A 16,467-nucleotide genomic window follows, 5' to 3' on the forward strand; every position below is an offset into this window, starting at 1 on the left:
ATTTGTTCTGTTCTGCTCCATGAGACCCTGAAATCAAGCATATCTGTGTGTTTAAAATAGGAAGGAATTAAGGAGAGCTAGTACTTGGAACCGTTTTAGAGGGAACGGAAACAGTAGCTAGAATGTTGCTCTGCTTTTGGTTGTTCATTTTATTCACCGGCACACGGTGAAATTGTCTGCATAGGCACCAGAAATGGCCATTCATAGAAGACCCCAGGCCCACAATGAAGTGGAGAGTCCCCGCCCAGACCCAGCACTGTCAGAAGATTCTGGAAGGTTCTCAGAGGAGACACAGCACCAAGGCTTGGGTGTGTCCAGCCCGACCTGAGCTGCTCTGAATCTTCCCGATGGTTAGTCATGGAGCACCCACACTTCCCTAGTCCCTAGGACACTTTTCTCTATCTCAATCCCCTGACTCCTAACCCCTTCAGAGATCCCAGGCGATCCTATCAAAGCCACACGCAGCAAGATTTTTGAGAGGCTCCCATAAACATCCCTCAAACCAACATTCAAATTGGTGAGGGAGGAAGAACAATGAGGAGAATTCTGGTTTATTCTCCATGAAATGGCCACTTTCTTGGGGGGGGCATGAGCCGATGTGTGCTTGTTCTTAGAACACAGGGCAGACCCTGAAAGTAAGTCAACTCCATACCAATGTTAAATAACCAGGATTTGCTGATACAACCACTACAGGTTGTAGAGGGAGGTACAATCAGTCAGGTTCCTAACAGGGTTCAGAAGTCACCTTTCTGCCGTAGTGATTTTCCACATGAGTTGTGTGGACGGTTCTAAATCAGGGAATGATGGTGTATGCTGCCCACTCCCATACTTGCCCACACACACTTATACGCCTCTTTTCTGCCTTCATTTGAATGCATACCTCTGCTTTGGCTTCTAGGAGCAATTATATTGTAGCAACAATTACAGATGGAACTGAAGGTCAGAACCCCCGGTTTCCAGACTGAGCTCACCACCAAATTTCAGGACTGTTGAGCTCCTTCTTAAACAGATAATAGACGGGAGGCAACCCTACAACCCTCAGACTTGTGAATTAACAAAGGAAGTATATTCAGAGATGGGTGTGTGATTATAAGTATCCTACCCTGCCCCAGTTTTGTCACTAATTGCCTCTTCCTTAAAAATGAATTTGAGTTCCCTCTCCAAAATTCCTTACCTAAATCAGATGTCATGTGACAGTGTTACTCTTTTTGTTGAGATATAATTGGCATGTAACAGTAAGTTTAACTCACACATGTTGATTTGATGGGCTTCCCTGGTGGCTCAGTGAGTAAAGAATCTGCCTACAATGCAGGAGACCTGGGTTCAGACCCTGGGTAGGAAAGTTCCCCTGGAAAATGGAATGGCTATGCACTCCAGTATTCTTGCCTGGAGGATTCCATGGACAGAGGAGCCTGGCGGGCTATAGGCCATGGAGTCACAAACAGTTGGATACGACTGACTGACTAACACTTCACTTTGTTGATTTGATACATTTATATATTGCAGTCTGATTGCCACCATAATGTTAGCTAACACGTCTGTCTCATCACATAATTATCATTTCTTCTTCATGGTAACAGCAGTTAGGATATGCAGAGAGTAGGGTGGTGGTTAACAGGGTCTTGGTGGGGTGGGGGTGGAATTGGGGAGATATTATTTAAGATACAAACCTGTAACTAGAAGATAAATAAATCCTGAAGATCTAATACACAGCACAGTGATGATAGTCAACAGTTCTGTGTTATAAACTTCAAAAATGCTAAGGCAATTTTTGAAGCACTTTACTAAAAATAAAGTATTTTTCAGTAGTAAAACTTTAACATTCCTGGTTTCCCTCTGCCTTAGAAAAATATGAAAAAAATGAAAATAAGACCTCATTGGCCCAAGTTCAACAATGGAGAGTGCAGAGATAATACAGATGGAAGAAACATCTGTCTGTGAATAATGGAGCCCCCACCCCCTGCCAACTCCTTCTATTGCCCGGCATTTGTTTGGGTAGCATGTCCCTACCTAAGGAGACTTTTTTGGAAGGAAAGAATTCACAACTGGGTCTTTATAATGAGAGATAGGGTATGCCTGGTTGAATGCATTCCATATTTGATTTGGCAACTTGTAGGACCTCTTACTATTACTGTCCCTCATTTTTTTTAAATTTACATAAATCCAAATATTTATATTACTATTTGAAAGCCTAATTTTATTAAGTAACTTTTAAAAATTGAAGTATAGTTGATTTGCAGTATTGTGTTAGTTTCAAGTGTACAGCCTTGTGATTCATTTGTGGGTTTTTTTTTTTTATAGATTATGTTCAGTTATAAGTTGTTCAGTTCAGTTGCTCAGTCATGTCAGACTCTTTGCAACCCCATGGACTGCAGCACGCCAGGCTTCCCTGTCCATCACCAACTCTCCGAGCTTGCTCAAAGTCATGTCCATCAAGTCGGTGATGCCATCCAACCATCTCATCCTCTGTCATCCTCTTCTCCTCCTGCCTTCAATCTTTCCCAGCATCAGAGTCTTTTCCAGTGAGACAGTTCTTTGCATCAGGTGGCCAAAGTATTGGAATTTCAGCTTCAGCATCAGTCCTTCCAAAGAATATTCAGGATTGATTTCCTGTAGGATTGACTGGTTTGATATCCTTGCAGTCCAAGGAACTCTCAAGAGTCTTCTCCAACACCACACTTCAGAAGCATCAATTCTTCGGCACTCAGCTTTCTTTATAGTCACTCTCACATCCACACATGACCACTGGAAAAACCATAGCTTTGTCTAGATGGACCTTTGTTGGCAAAGTAATGTCTCTGATTTTTAATATGTTGTCTAGATTGGTCATAGCTTTTCTTCCAAGGAGCAAGCATCTTTTAATTTCATGACTGCAGTCACCATCTGCAGTGATTTTGGAGCCCCAAAAAGTAAAGTCTGTCACTATTTCCATTGTTTCCCCATCTATTTGCCATGAAATGATGGGACCAGATGCCATGATCTTAGTTTTCTGAATGTTGAGTTTTAAGCCAACTTTTTCACTCTCTTCTTTCACTTTCATCAAGAGGCTCTTTAGTTCTTCTTCGCTTTCTGCCATAAGGATGGTGTTATCTGCATATCTGAGGTTACTGATATTTCTCCCACCGGTCTTGATTCCAGCTTGTTCTTCATCCAGCCTGGCATTTTGCATGATGTTTTCTGCATATAAGTTAAGTAAGCAGGGTGTTACTTATAATCAAACGGCCTTCCCTGGTGGCTCAGCTGGTAAAGAATCTGCCTGAAATGTGGAGGATCTGGGTTTAATCCCTGGGTTGGGAAGATCCCCTGGAGAAGAGAATGACTACCCACTCCAGTATTCTGGCCTGGAGAATTCCATGGACTGTATAGTTTGTGGGGTTGCAAAGACTCAGACATGACTGAGCAACTTTCACTTTCATCAGTTATTATAAGATACTGGGGACCATTCCTGTGTGTGCTATGTAGTAAATCCTTGTTGGTTATCTATTTAATGTATTAATAGTTTGTATTAATATTAATACTATTAATAGTTTGTATCTGTTACTCCCATACTCCTAATTTATCTCTCCCCCCACTTCCTTTCCCCTTTGCTAACCATAAGTTTGTTTACAGTATCTGTGAGTCTATTTCTGTTTTGCATATAGGTTCATTTGCATTATTTTTCAGATTTTCACAAACAAGTGATGTCATATAGTTTCTGTCTTTCTCTGCCTGACATACTTCCCTCAGTATGACAGTCTCTGGGTCCAATCTATGTTGCTGCAAATGGACGTGTTTCATTCTTTTCTATTGTTGCCCCTCAATTTCTTAGGGAGATTTCACTGTAGAATTAGGAATACGATTCACTGATGCAGAATTGCCAGCCAGGACTGGAGGGACTTGGAACCCCTCTCTGCTAAGTCTCACTCCAAGAATGGGGGATCTTTTCAAGTCAAAGAATAAAAACCTTGCCCAACAAGGTTATAGATAGCTCAGAGCTTCCATTCATTGAAGGCAAAGGTTTCGAAGGTATCAGAAGACGAGAGATGAGCGTATTGTAGGTGGAGGAGAGCAGTGTGATCTGGACTTCTCCTGGCCCCAATTACTGTGCACAGCCCCCTCCCCTCACCCACGTGGTGAGCCCACTGAAGCCCCCCTGTCGGCAGAAACGTTTGTTCAGTGCATTGCCAAAGCACTGAGTGTCATGTATCTTGATGCGTGTATCAGACTAGAGTCTAGTCCCCGCCCATCTCCAGCTGCGTGGCCTCTCTAAGGAGAAGCATGGGCAGCAAACCTAGGCGGCTCTGCTCCAACTGGGTACGAGCAGGAATATGACTTCGCCATTCATTTTGCACACGGAGGTAAAAAGCAAGCCCTCATGTCCTTCAGAAAATGAATATCCTGCGTAAGCTCTGCCTTTGCAACAGATGCTGAGATTCGAATATTAGAAGATATACATGTGCCATAGCCACGAAATGGGCTTAATAGTCAATCTTGGCTAAACTTTGTTCTCCCTGTTAATTTCCATAGAAAATTATCAGTTTGGGACTTAACTGTGCTTGATTTGCATTTGTCACAGTGGTTGTCCTAATTCCTACCTTGGTATGCAAGTGTGTGTGTGTGTGTGTGTGCAAACTCATGCCCCTCCCCAGCACATGTGTGAAGCTTTGCACGTGTCTGCTTTGGCCTCCCCCTGGGCCTATGTATAACTTTATAAAGTAGGAGGCAGCCCAGTGTTTAACTCTATAGGCTTTTCACATTCAAAATGTTTTTGAAAAATGCTTGTTCGGGGGAAAAGGAAAGACTCCAATGCTCACAAGTCTGAGCATTCGTACTTTACTTTCCATCCCCTTGATCTCTTGAGCTGTACTCATCCATTATTTAAAAATTACTGATTTTAGTCATTGTTTCTCCAAGGAGAGGCGGGCAAATGTAACTGTTAGTGCAGTAAATGATTTTGCTTCTTTTCGCTTCTGTGTCCTTGCCACTGTTAAAATGACACTGCTGATTGATATGTGGGAGCCGTGTGCTGTGTTCCATTTTGTTTGAATAATCGCATCCTTAGATGCCTGTGAACTTCTGCCTTCTCACACTGTAGTAGATAAAACCCTAAAAAAGCAAGGCCAGAAACAGCAGTTGTTAAAAAGCACTTGCTCCCTTGGCAACTTGCATTGGACAAGCTTAATCCAAAACTGTCCCCTCTCCTAATGTGCTTCTACTCAATTCCAGCTGGGAACCTGATGGTTTCATGTGTGAATCAAAAAGAGAACACTGATACCCATCCAGAGCATTTTTTAATGCCAGCAGCTTGTAAATGTATGTGTATCACACATAAATCAGGGTCACACAGGGTGACAATCCGCTATGCAGCTAATGAGAGATTATGCAAAATTACATGGGTTATGTTCACGTTTTCAGTTTCTGTGTCTTTGAAATCTTTAATTAAAACACACAGGAGAAAGACACTGTCTGTAACTGTTAGATATTATAAGTTCTGGTTGTAAGGTAGTAGCCTTCCAAGTTATTTTTATGGGTCATTCTATTTAGTGCCAACTTAGAGTAGAAAGCCATCTCCCAGCTTCCCAAAAGGAAAGTCTGTTTTCTCACTTTCTGATAATTACTTCAGGTCTGACAGTAAGGACTTGCCACAGTGAATACAGATTAGTTAACTGTGAATTGTTTTGAGTCTGCATTTCAACCACTTGGGGCAGAATAACAAGATCATTTGGAGCTTCCCTGGTGGCTCAGTGGTAAAGAACCTGCCTGCCAATGCAGGAGACTGGGGTTCGATCCCTGGCTTAGGAAGATCCCCTGGAGAAGAAAGTGGCAACCCACTCCAGTATTCTTGCCTAGGAAATCCCACGGACTGAGGGGCCTGGCGGGTTACAGTCCATGGGGTCACGAAAGAATCAGATACAACTTCACAACTAAACAACAACAAGATCATTTATATCCATAAATGATCTTCTAGTCCATGGATGCTGTGAAGATACCCTCAGAACATCAGCATAGCTCTTAGACTGTCTTCCTAATTATCTTGGTTGTCTAATAGCTGAGCTGTTGTTAAATAAAACCATGAATCTTTCAGTGCATGCCCCCCTCATCCTCAACCTCTTAAGTGATGCAGACAGTAAATGCATTTTAATATTTATTTAGAAAACTGGCATCCTGGGATTGTTTCACCAGACAGCTCATTTGTTTGAAAGTCCCTGGGGACAGTGACAGTCACACCACCATATCTCTAGCCACCTTCACACCACAGAAGCAAAATACAGCATAGAAGAATACTCCAGCTCAACGTTTATAGAGGATCTTGGTGTGGTTGTAATTTCCATTGGATTCAAGTTACTTAGTGAGGATTTACATAATTTGCATTAATGTGCGACTTTCTATCATTTTAAGAGTACATTTATGTTGTGACAGAGTACTTGCTGGCTGTATCCTCCAAGTGTGTGTGTGTGTGTGTGTGTGTGTTATATAAAAAGTAACTGGCCTCCCAAGCCATCCTCCAACCTTGTATCTTTGTACTACGTGTGTTCTGATTTTGGCCAAGTGGGCCAAAGACTGAGGGCTCACCCTTCAGAAGCTCAGTAGATAATAGAACCAGCAGTGGCTTGTTTGTCACCAGCCCCCACACATTCCCTCCACTGGGATAGGAGAGTGGACTTTGCCAAATGCTGGCAGAAAGCCTTGAGAGTCGATCAGATGTGTTACTGCCTCTTCCCCTCCCAGCCTCACCTCCCCTGCCCTTAGCACCTCAGTGGCAGCCTTGGGAATCCGCTCACCACACACATCCGGCTGTTTCCCTTGGGTGCTTTCCCCCCTCAAAGCTCCCCGTGCACCTTTGGTCATCAGTTTGCTGATTTCTCCAAAGAATGCGGTCCAGCTTGGGTGTCACTCCTCTGAAAATGGCACTCCCAAGACTCAGATCCTCTCCCATGGAGGAAAATATCCCTTCTTATTGCAAAGCAATTGGACATAGTGATTTGTTCATTCATTGATTCTAAATATTTTAAAATTTAGAGTGGGAATCATTTTGTAAAGTAATAATGAGTATAATAACATTTACTGAGCATTTCTTATGTGCCAGGCACTGTGCTAAAATATCTATGAGTATCAGCTCATCAGAAGCTCATGACATCCTCAGCCTTATTCAGTAGAAATGAGGCTTTGAGGCTCGTTAAGGGCTTAGGGTGGGTAGTAAACAGAGGAGCTGATTCAAGAGGACTAACTAGGCAACCCCCTGTGGACATGTCCAGGCTGGGGACAGCATGGGGTTCCCACATAGATGATATGTGGTACATACACTACTCTGAAACGTCTTGAAATGGAATGTACTGGTCAAGTTCCAGACCATGCTTGACGTCCACATCAAATACCTGGGAAACAAACAGAAATAACATCACTTCCACTAAATCGTTACCATTAATACCTACAGTTACTAGTGTTCGTGGTCAAACTGTTCCAGGCTCATGAGTGACTCATGCTTCTCTGTTTCATCGTTGGTTGGACATACACCACGCCCTGTATTGCAGTGGATTTCTGCACTTGCTACTTTTTTCCAGAGACCAAGCATTTCTGGAAGTGCTCTGTTGAAGGCAGTGGAGGGGGAGGTTAATGTGTTACTGAGAGAGGTACCGCTTAGTATGACTGCCGCCCCAACAATTCCATTTTTGTGTGACTATAAGAACTTTTTACAGGGAACCAGGGATTCAAAGATTAGAGGAAGAAAATAATAGCACAGGGAACAGTATCTACCTTGATAGTGGCAATAATTTGAGAAATTGCATCTTCTACACATAAACAGTTCAAATGAGAATTTAGTCATTAATTTTTTCAGTTAATGAACACTTTAAGCATGTGTTATGTGCCAAATATCTTTTCTCAATCTTTTGCTGTACCACAGTAAATGGATGCACATTCCCATTAATCACTCTAGCTCATTACTCTTTCCTTTTAATTATTCATTTATTCATTCATTCACACAGTTTTTAATCTCAAGAACCCTGAGCTTAAAGATGGAATTAATATGGCAGGCTTCTGAGAAGTTGACTTTTGAACCAAGTCTTTAAAGTTATTATAAACTGGAGAATCGTATTCTAAACATGGAAGTCCCATATTCCTCCAATATAAAATATCCTTCCTGATAAAAAGCTAAAACTTAGAAATCCCACACCAGTGGCAGCCAATCATCCCATGCTAGACTTATGTATTCCTGGCCGTCTACAAGAGCCTGTAAATTGGCAAAAAGTACACATTTATGTAAGTTATTGTTACTGAATATAATTCTACCTGAATTGATCATCGTTGCTGGTGTACTTCTCAATTATGTTGTATAGAGTTTGATTATATTGTTCTACTGAACATATACTTACTTACTTGGCTCAGATCTCAATGTCCACAGTACTGTTGCATGAATGGCCATATCCTTAAAGTATGAGACGGTGATAATTTATGATTAGCCTTCTTAGGGAGAGAGGCATGGATTTGCTCTTTGAACCCAAGGGGCATCAATTGTTTAATAGCTAGATAGTGTTCATAAACTGAAAAGCAGGGTGGGCCATTAAAAAAAAAAAGTGTAACTCCCTCTGTTGATTAAAGTAGGCTTATAATCAAATGCTTTCTTATTCTGATTTCCTTTAGGAACTATGGCTTAGAAATTATTGTTGGTGTTTGCCTTGCCTTCATGACAAAAAACCTTCCCAAAATCCCAGCAGTGTTGTCTAAGAACCAAACTGGGAATGGGATTAGTACATTGGGTACAAAAGTTAATCAAGATGGGATGGACCTTCTCCTTTTTACAGGCAACCTTTTTTTTTTTTTTTTTAAAGGTATATCCTAGAGAATTAACAATTTGGGATGTTGGAAAGGAACACTAAATGTTCATTTTAGAAGAAGTTGACAAAAAATTAAAATATCGGTAGGGTAGCTGGCTGTTGGACCCTAGGATTTATGTCATTGAATATTTAAATGTTTACTCATATTCATTTATTCATTCAGTAAATACTTACTAAAAACTTGTACATGGCGCTAAACCGTATTCTACTGAATATAAGATGATAAGTAGTGTTTCTGCTTTCTAGAAACTAAAGCTCTGATAGAGGAGTTCAGATGTGTACATGCCATAATACAAGGAGAACAAAATAGGAACTGAGAAAGCAGTACATTGGAAATGGGATGGGATTCGGGGGGTCTGAGCTATTATATGTAGAGAAACTCTCTTAAAATTTAGGGTGTGCAAGATGACTTGGAGATTTCTTTAGAAGATAGCTCTCTATTAAATAGAAGTTTATACACTGAGAGGAATAATAATTATAGTTGACATTTATGGAATATTTAATATGTACCAGGCATTACACTAAGTGCTTTTTGTGAATTGTCTCATTAAATCCTCACAACAACCCTGTAAGACAGACATTATTCTTTGTGATATTTTACAGATTGCTCTATCGTATGCTCCATGGTTATAGCAAAAGCTTTGTCTCTATTAAAAGGCCACACAGGTAGAGGATACAAAGGAAAGTCATTTTATGTAATGCAGCATTAATTATTGGGCCCGGAAAATCTCTCTAATTTAGGTTTGGGGGGAGAAAAATCATTTTACATTCATTTGATCTAAATTATGGGATCCTCCTAAAAAAATAAGTTATGTTGCTTCATGTACACCCCAGGCATATAAATTATTGGTTAAAGTTGTTTTTTTTTTTTTCCAATTCATAAACACTGCTTTATAGAAATTAGATAGTGACTATTTGTTATCAGCACACTGGATGCAAAAATGGATGTGAAAGAAAGTCTGGTATTTTCCCCATGAATAAATTAAACATTTATCTACAATCCTATTTACATTATTGACTTAAGTACTGGTCCTATTTCCCCTCACTGTGTAGAATTCCCCTCACTCATTTGAAAGGAGGGGAACAAAAACAATTAAAAATATCCTCACTTTATTTTTCCAGCCTTGAGATAATTCTTGCTTCCAAAAGAGATATGGAAAAAGGGGCTCTCAGAACCCCATTTTGTTCCATACTTAAGGCAGGAAGGCTCCAGATAAGAGCGGAACAAATGAGATTTAAGTATTTATTCTGGCTATAACTAAGGGATTTTTTTTTTCCCCACAAATAATAATGTTTAGTGGTTACCAGTGGGGAGAGGGAAGTGGGAAGAGGCAAGATAGAGATGAGGGAGTTAAAAGGTAAAAACTACTAGTAATCTGAAACAAGTAAGCCGCAGGGATATACTATACAGCGCAGGGCATATAGCCAATATTTTATGATAAGTACAAATGGAGAATAACTCTTAAACCTGTGAATCACTAGGTTGTACACCTGAAACTTACATAATATTGCCAATCAATTCTACCTCAATTAAAAAATACATAAAATTTAAAAAACATAAATAAGCAAAAATAAAAGCAGTAAGCTGGGGATAAAAAAACAAAAAAGTTACTTAACTGTACCTTGACTTCGACTGGCAAAGGGTAAGTTAAGGTTCTCACATGTGCTGTCCTGAGTGAGTCCTCCCTGGCGCTGGAGTCGAGGGAGTCACAAACTGGGCAGAATTCACTCATGGACGCTTTTCTCAGTTGCTTCTGCTTTTTGCTTCCTACGGAGCCCTATTTCCCATCTACCTAGGGAAAACCAAGACTTAGATGTCGAAATAACCCCTATGGAACCTACAGTTGTCCAATAAAAATATTTGTGCCAAAGAGGTAGATAATACAGTTGACATGTCACTTTTCTTAGTGGATTTTATTTCTGTGCATAATGAAAGGTAAATGTTAAAGCCCCAGCATGAATGAGTACATTCCATTGAGGTACAAATCAGTGAGGCCTTCTACATTAATATCTAATCTCTGTCAAAGTGATCTCCAAAATTCAAATCCAGTTTTTACGTTTATTAGAAATTGTTCTAGGAGGTGCCTTAACAAAGGCATAAAAGAAAAATGAATTACTTATGTTAATACAGAATGAAGTAAGACAGAAAGAGAAAAACAAATATTGTATATTAACACATATATGTGGATTCTAGAAGCAAGGTACAGATGAAACTATTTGTAGAGAAGGACTAGAGATGCAGAGAAGGGGAAGAGAAGGGTGGGATGGCTGGGAGATTAGGATTGACACATATATATTCCGTCTCTTTAGTTGCTAAGCCATGTCCCACTCTTGTGACCCCATGGACTGTAGCCCGCCAGGCTCCTCTGTCCATGGGGTTCTCCAGGCAAGAATACTGGAGTGCGTTGCCTTTTCTTCTCCAATGTATACACTACCATGTGTAAAATAGATAGCTAGTGGGAACCTGTGCTGGAAGCTCAAAAAAAAAAATTACTTATGTTAAAATTATATATTATATATACCTATATACCAACTGTTTTGCTGTTTAATATGAATTGGCCATCCTTTTATTCCACATAATCCTTCCTATTTTAAAATTATCATTTTCTGTTGGAGAAATCAAAGCATAAGGTAATTTAACAGAGGACATGATTGGTATCCTAGGTAGGAAATTGAGTCCCTGGGAGAGTTATAATAGGAATGAAATGAGGCTCCTGGTAAAATGTCTGAGATATATTAACAGAATATATTAACAGATATATTCTAGAACTCAGAGAGCCATACTTTCAGTCCATTGTACTGAGCACAAAGCCACAGACCCTTAAATGGTACAATTTTGTGAACTTTAAGGAGCCAGAAAAACAGACTTATCAGGGAATATTCCCATCCACCAATATGTTTAGTAAAAGTCTGGACAAAAGTCATCATCCTCAAACTGTATATTACTTTCAATAAGTGGCTATCAGTTTCAGATGGTGTTACTATGTTTGGATAGATAAACACAGACTGAATAAAATCACTAAAATGACTAAAATCACTGACTAAAACCTCTTCACTGAAAAGATTCTGCAGGATTTAGCTTCTTATTGTTGTTTAGTTGTGTGTTTTTAAACCAGTTTAGGCCTCATAAGCTGATAAAGCCTGGAATAGGAGTTTGAACTCTGAGAAGCAGGTTTGAATAAGTCTAGACATTTGGTTATCTTCTGTCTAGCATTCATTTGTGTCGTGGGCGTCACACTCCTGGGATTAGTGTTTCATTATGCAGAAGCTGTTTTATCTTTGGCTTCCTTATAATAGCTTCGCGTGAATTCTGAGTAGAGAGAGAATGAAGACCAGGGCTTCAGTCAGGAACTTCAGGGATCATATCTAAATGAGTTGGTTGGATAAGCCTTATAACCTCACTCTCTGTTAGTTCAGTTAGTTAGATCTAGTGTCTGGCCACCTCATTTCATGTACAATATACCAAGGAATTGACCAGGATTCCCTGAACAGTAAGATGAGACGGTAGAAATCCATTTCTGTATCAAGTATCCAACACCTGGTATAAATAAATGATAGTCGTGAGTGAGATTATCTGAGCTGTGGAAATCTAAGGGCCCGTGGGACACCTCTGAGTATATAATCGCCGCCTGGTCACATTTTAATTAGCTCCTCGAGGCCCCAGAAAGCAGTTCAATTTTTATCCCCTGAATTAAGCATCTCTTCTATAAACAGCATTTTATTTTCAAAACTCAAAATGAAACCGTGTTTGATTTTCCTGACTCGCTGACTTTTTGAGACTTGTGTTTCACCCTTAGAATGTAGAGAGGAATTTGAATTAACTCGTTTGCCTAGATAGCCACCTCTTTAATATCTATTTCCTCAGGCTCCATCCTTCCAAAGGACATCATGGCTTGAGGCTAAGTTCAATGTCTTGTAGAAATCAGCGTTGTGTCAGGCAGGCTGCTGTGTCAATGAAAAAGCCCAGACCAGTATCATACTTCCAGGCTTTCTCTTTAGACACGGAAATGTCATGTCATGTGGGTTTAAAAAAAAAAAAGTGATTAAGATGCACTAAAGACCAAGATTGCTGATTCAGTCCCCATATGGACTTGTCAGATTCATTCATTCTTTCACCGACTGACTCACATTCATTCATCCATTCATTAAACATTTGTTGCATAAGATAAAATGGTAAGATCGGCTTCCATTACTGGGTTCCTATTTCACGGGCAAGAGCTCACAGTACAAGAGGGTCAGATATGAATAAGTGGATGTAATAACTCAAGTCTATAACAAAAAGGATGAATTCGGAGTATTACCTTCTACCAAATGAACAAATTCTATTTTGCACCTAAAAGCCAGGTTTTCCTTTGGAAAGGCAGCATGCTATGTGGTAAGAACAGGGGTTAAAGACCTACACAGGCCTTAGTTTGAATCCTGCATCTGTAAATTACTAGCTGTGTCATTTTGAGGATGTTCTTTTGAGCTTCAGATCATCTTTAAATGGAGTAACGGTTCCTACTTTGTAGGGTTGTATGAAGAGGATGAAACACGTGGCATGATCATTGGCGCATTTAAGCCATTTCAGCAAGTGCTGTTTCCCTTCCCTCTTTGTTTTCAAGCTCCCCGAGGTAGGAGTTGGGAGAGCCCTTTTCCTCTTGTGAATAGACACCTCATCACCCCAATACTTGAGAGCTGTGTAGGACTTTCGGCAGCCCCCAGGGGGCAGCACCTAACGCCAGAAGGTCTGGTTCGCTGCATCCCCCTCTGGGTGCAGGTACCCAGTTTTCCACCATCACCCCCAGAGACTGTTTCCTGCTGTGCCCAGCGTTCATCCACTTTGATGACGCCTGTAGCTCCCAAGAGAGACAGCAGCCCCGCGGAGTGGCCTGGAGAAAAGTACACTGACTAACACTCTCCCCATCAGGACGCTGTTGTTGCATTGCCAAACGCATGACCTTTCGGGAATTTGGAAATTTACTACTCTGTGGGGGGAGAGAGACAAAGAAATTCAAGCTGAAGCTTTATATCAAGTAAAGGGCTTTTATTATAAGAGTGTTGAATTGGGTTGGGATTTTGCACACCCTTCAAATTTCTTAGGGTGTGGGTGAGGGCATCCTAGGAGATTTAATTAGTTCCTTGAGAGGTGCCGAAGTTTGTGAGACTGAGGCCCATTTTCTTCTATTGTCCGTGGAGGTGGGGGATGCTGGCAATTAAATTTCTGGAAGACGGAGACTGTTGCCATAGATAGAATTGTATGGATATTTGAATACAGTTAAGTACTTGGTGGAGTTTGATTTTGTTGTTTTGTTTTCTGGAAAGGGAAAATTAAACTGGGGTAAGTCAGGGCAGAGAGGAACATGGGCAATGGAGTTAGAACGATCTGATGGTCTCCTGCGATAAGGAAGACGAGGTAACAGTGTTAGTAAAGGCACACAGGAGGCTGCCCACGGCGGTGTTTTCATCTTAATAGTCTCTCCCGATGAAGACCTGACTTATTTCAAGCTACGTTTTTCTTACCTTTGAGTGTTTGGAGGCAGGGTCTGGATTGGATGCCAGGGAGCAAGCCCAGCAACAGGGAAGGCTTTTAGAAAGTTCTCTGCTATTTGGCAGAGTTTGTATTCTGTAGTTCACAGTTCCGGAAGTCAACATTTACATTAACTTAGGTGATAGCATCTTAGAATAAAGAACCCGCCTGCAATGCAGGAGATCACCTACAACACCGGAGACCCGGGTTCAGCCCCCAGGTCGGGTCGGTCCCCTGGAGAAGGAAATGGCCATCCACTCCAGTGTTCTTGCCTGGAAAATCCCGTGGACAGAGGAGACCCAGTGAGCTACAGTTCATGTGGTCACAGACGAGTCGGACTCAACTTAGCGACTACACCACCACCGCTGCCTTGATTTAGCAAAACTGTATTTCATGCATTTAGTTATGTGTTCACCTAATATTTAATATCTCCATATATTAAACTTTGAGAGAAATGAGTTAAAACATATAAGCTGACTTCGAGAAGGCTGACAGCCTACATAGGGAGGGAAGACTCTTGTATGAACAGCTTAAAGACAGGGATATGCAATCCTATTATGAATGAAGAGGAACTGGATTCTAGTGGGTGGAGAAATTACTTCGCTCTGAGGAAATCAGAGAAAGGCAGAAGGTATTTCTGAGTCAGGACTCTGACTCACTAGAAACCGGGTCCCCTCTCTCCACACTGTGGACCAGCAACCTCCACACTGTGATGGCATTCATTTCTCTCCCAGGTCAGTAATGGCCAGGAGTTTCCTCACCCTTGAGCCTCATCATTGATCTGCATCCCTCCCCTCATCCCCTCCTAGCCTTGCCTCACCCCCTCCCTAGCCTGTGCTCAGATGCTCAGTCATACCCGACTCTCCGCGACCCAATGCACTGTAGCCCTCCAGGCTCCTTAGGTTCTTAAATCTTGATGCAGTCAGCAAGGGTTGTTTTGTGTTTTACCTTCAAGGAGAATCTGGGTGAGGGCTCCTGGATTCCTGCTTGTCTTCATAGGAAAATGCCAGGTCCACGTTGCTACGATTGAGGGCGCTAGCTCCAGGTCTCAGCGGTAACCACATGGTCAGGGGCTTTCACTGAGCATTACCCATGAGTAAGTGTCTCAATCTCCCATTTCCCTATGTACCTATTAAGTTATTACAGATCTACCCTTGACTTTAATTCAGTATCAGTAATGGGATATTAGTAAGATGAATAGAGACAGCCAGACCAAGAGTCAATAAGACATGAAAACTAGTGATATATATAACTACCACTGATTATGCCTGATTTAAGTATTATTGATTATGCCTGATAGAAGTAATTTTCAAGAGCATAGACTGTGGGTAATATCAGCACGCATCCTTTAGACTTTCTTTTCTAAATATGTCACACCTTTTAGCATTGGTCATTCCCATTCAAAACAACCGCTGTTACACTTCAGAGAATGCTTCAATTCATTCTGTTCCACAGATGTCATGTATGACCTGAATATATGTGATTCCAATATACTTGTCATTCTTCGGAGGTTCCCAATTTAAAGGAAGCTCATGATGAAAGCTTTAGAAAATAAAAAAAATTTAGCAAAGCAAAGGATTGCATCATTTAAAATCTCTGAGTTTTGTGCATGTCATCTTCTCTGAAAGCAAGGGGCCATATGTTAGAAGGCATCCCCTTACTTGGGTTTCAACAAACCACTGTTTAAACTGTCATCTCTCAAATGTTGCTACATGACCCCCCCCCCCAAAAAAAAAAAAAAGCCAGGCAGAGCCTGTGAAGTGAGTCTCAGCTGGAAAACCCAATGCAAGATCAGCAAGGCATGTCTTCCTGCTCCTCATCTTCGTAAATCAGATGCATTCTTCAGAGGTCATCTCGGGTTCTCCTCCTCCCTGAAAGGCCTTTCGTCACTTGTTTGGTTCTCTAATTGGCTTATGATAGTAGGTCTTAAATCATCTGCTGGATTATAAATTCCTTCAGGGAAGAGACCTCAATTAAGCACACTGTGGATGCATAGTATTTCAAAATAAAAAGTAATAATCAGGAGAGAGGAAGGTGACTTGGGATTGTGACTTGCCCAGGGTCACAGAAGATAAGAGGTGGAAGCAACATAAGAACACTTTCATGTCAGGGTTGTCATAGGTTTTTGATAATTTGACACGCATC

The 16,467-nt window shown here is 41.0% G+C and overlaps 1 protein-coding gene across 12 annotated transcripts in view; it reads left to right on the forward strand.

Annotated features, from left to right (window-relative positions):
• Positions 1–16,467, forward strand: part of ATXN1 (ataxin 1) — a 403,803-nt gene that overhangs the window by 299,882 nt on the left and 87,454 nt on the right. The window lies entirely within an intron of this gene.

Source organism: Muntiacus reevesi, chromosome 20 (assembly GCF_963930625.1).
Source record: "Muntiacus reevesi chromosome 20, mMunRee1.1, whole genome shotgun sequence".
Classification (NCBI taxonomy): Eukaryota; Metazoa; Chordata; class Mammalia; order Artiodactyla; family Cervidae; genus Muntiacus; species Muntiacus reevesi.